Source organism: Vombatus ursinus, unplaced genomic scaffold (genome assembly GCF_900497805.2).
Source record: "Vombatus ursinus unplaced genomic scaffold, bare-nosed wombat genome assembly UNPS02014812.1, whole genome shotgun sequence".
In the NCBI taxonomy this organism is placed as follows: Eukaryota; Metazoa; Chordata; class Mammalia; order Diprotodontia; family Vombatidae; genus Vombatus; species Vombatus ursinus.
The window spans coordinates 50873095-50876290 of record NW_020954590.1 but is presented as its reverse complement, the minus strand read 5'-3'; the positions used below and the strand labels follow the sequence as shown (position 1 = coordinate 50876290).

General features: G+C 36.8%; 1 pseudogene; it reads right to left on the bottom strand.

Moving 5' to 3' along the window:
• LOC114053954 overlaps positions 1-2863 on the bottom strand; it is a 5801-nt pseudogene extending 2938 nt beyond the window's left edge.
• Positions 2864-3196: the final 333 nt, after the last annotated feature.

Genomic DNA, 3196 nt, shown 5'->3' with positions numbered 1-3196 from the left:
ATAGATAGATAGATAGATAGATAGATAGATAGATAGATAGATAGATAGATAGATAGATAGATAGATAGATATAGATATAGATATAGATATAGATATATACTCAGTTGGATACAGAAATCTATTTTATTCATTAGGGAAATAGGAGAGGAAGGGAATAAGAAATATAAGGGCATGGGGATGACAATAGGGAGGGTGGATTAAGGGAGGCAATGGTCAGAAGCAAAACAGACTTTTGAGAAGGGACAGGAGAAAGAGAGAGAAAGAGAGAGAGAGACAGAGAGAGAAACAGAGACAGAGAGAAAGAGGGAGAGAAAGAAAGAGAGAGAGAGAGAGAAATAGAACAAAATGGGATGGAGGGAAACACACAGAAAGTAATCATAACTGTGAATATGAATGCAATGAGCTAACCTATAAAACTGAAGCAGAGAGCAGAATGGATTAGAAACTAGAATCCAACAATATGTTGTATACAAGAGACACACTTGAAATGGAAATACATAGTTAAAATAAAGGACTGAAACAGAATCTATTATGCTTCAGCTGAAGTAAAAAAAGACAGGGGTAGCAATCATGATCTCAGACAAAGCAAAAGCAAAAATAGACCTAATTAAGAGAGATAATCAGGGAAACTACATTTTGCTGAAAGGTACCATAGGCAATGAAGTAATATCAAAAAATTTTACAGCAAGTTTCTCTGATAAAGGCCTCATTTCTCAAATGTTCAGGGAACTGAGTAAAATTTATACAAAATAGGAGCCATTCTCCAATTGATAAATGATCAAAGGATAATAATAGGCAGTTTTCAGAAGAAGAAATCAAAGCTATTTATAGACATATGAAAAAATGCTCTTAATCACCAGTGATTAGAGAAAGGCAAGTTAAAACAATTCTGAGACCACCTCACACCTATCAGAAATGACAAATGTTGGAGGGGATGAGAGAAAATAAGTACAGTAATGAACTGTTGGTAGAGAACAACTTGGAATTATGCCTAACAGGATCTATCTTTTGACCTAGCAATACCACTACTAGGTCAATACTCCAAAGAGATCAAAGAAAAAGGAAAATGATCTACATGTACAAAAATATTTGCAGCAGCTCTTTTTGTGGTGGCAAAGAATTAGAAATCGAGGGGATGTCCATCAAGTGGGGAATGGCTGAACGAGTTACGGCATATGATTGTGACAGAATACCATTGTGCTATAACAAATGATGAGGGGGCTAGTTTCCAGAAAACATGGCAAGACCTGTATGAATTGATGCAATGTGAAATGAGGACTGAGATCATCATGCACAGTAACAGCAATGTTGTAACAATGATCAACTGTGAAAGACTCAGCTATTCTGATCAATACAATGATCCAAGACAATTCCTAAGAACTTGTGACAAAAAAAATACTATCCACCTCCAGAGAGAGAACTGATGAACTCTGAGTGCAAATTGAAGTATAATTTTCTTGCTTGTTTACAATTTTTGTTGCTTTGTTTTACAATATGACTACTATGGAAATAAATTTTGCATTATTTGAGAGGTATAACTGATATATTGTTTACCTTCAAAGTTAGTGGTGGAGGGTTGAAATGGAGAGAGAGAATTTGAAACTCAAAATTTTAAAAAAATAAAAAAGAATGTCAAAAATAATTTTTAAAAAATGTCATCAGCTGTTTTCCTTAAAACTCCTGGGCTCTCCAGTAATGGAAAATAAGTCTTCAGTCAATGAGAAAACCCTCAGATTACCAGTAAGGATTGTGGACCAGGTAGATATTAAGCTGATGAATAAGTAAGAGTTCATGTTCCAAAATTTTCCCGTCCAAGAGGACTCTCTTGAAGATTTCCAACCAACCATGCACTAGACACTTTAAATTTACATGCCCAAAATGCACAAGTGACATTGTTATCTGAGGGCAGTATTGCATCGAGTTATTGAGGTAAATACACTTGAAAAACATAAATGCTCTACCCACAACAGACCTTGGCATTGTAGGTTTAAATATGAAACAGAAGTTTTATGTTCTTTTCTCATAATATTTGCTCATTATAAATTCTTCATGAGATTCAAGAAAGCCTGGATCATTTCACAGAACCTTCCCATTGGCCATCACTTTGCGCTTGAACTTTCAGTTGGCATTGGCTCAGAGACACCCTAGCTTTTCCTCACTGGAGAATATCCAGTGCTACTTCTGGCTGCTGTTGTGATACAGCTACAGAGGGTGAGGGAGGGATACTCAACTGGCGAGGCACCAGAGACAAGATAGAAGGAATGGGCAAACCAATGATGGGCCCAGTCATCTGTATTTGCTTGCATAGTCAGTCAGTTAACAAGCTATGTGCCAGGCACTGCCAAGCGCTGTGCTAAGTGCTGAAGATACAAAGAAAGGCAAAAAAAAAAATAGTCCTGCTCTCAAGAAACTCATAGTATGTGATAGGGAGACAAAATATGAGCAACTGGATACAAATAATACATATATAATATATTTTATATGTACATATATTTACACACATGATAAATTATAGATAATCAACAGGGGAAGGTACTAGCATTAAGAAGGATTAGGAAAGGCTTGTTCTAGAAGTTGGGATTTTAACTGGTACTTGAAGAATGCCAGGAAGGGGAGGTGAGTAGGGAGAGCAATCTAGGCATGAGGTATAGCCAGTCAAAGTGCAAGAAGTTTGGGGGTGTAATGTCTTATACAAGGAGCAACAAGAAGACCAATCGGGTTGCTAGGAGGCGTAATGGATATAGGGCTCTAAGCCTGGAATCAGGAAAATCTAAGTTTGTAATCTGGTTTCAGACACTTAATAGTTATGTGACCCTGTGACCCTGGGCAAGTCACTTACCTTTGTATGTCTTGGTTTACTCATCAGTAAAATGGGTATAATGGGCACCTGCATCAAAGGGTTGTTATGAGATTCAATGAGATAATATTTGTAAAACATTTAGTATAGTGCCTGGCACATAGAAGACCCTATCAAAATGTTAGTTACTATTTATTGTTATTGTTACTCAATGTCACTGGACCAAAGAGTATGTGGGAGAAGTAATGTGTAAGAAGATGGGAAAGGTAGAAAGGGGCCAAGATATGAATGCCTTCAAGTGCCAAACAGGATTTTCCATTTGATTCTGAAAGTAATAGGGAGCCACTTAAATAAAGAGGTGACATGGCCAGACCTCTTTATCAAGATCAATTTGACCCT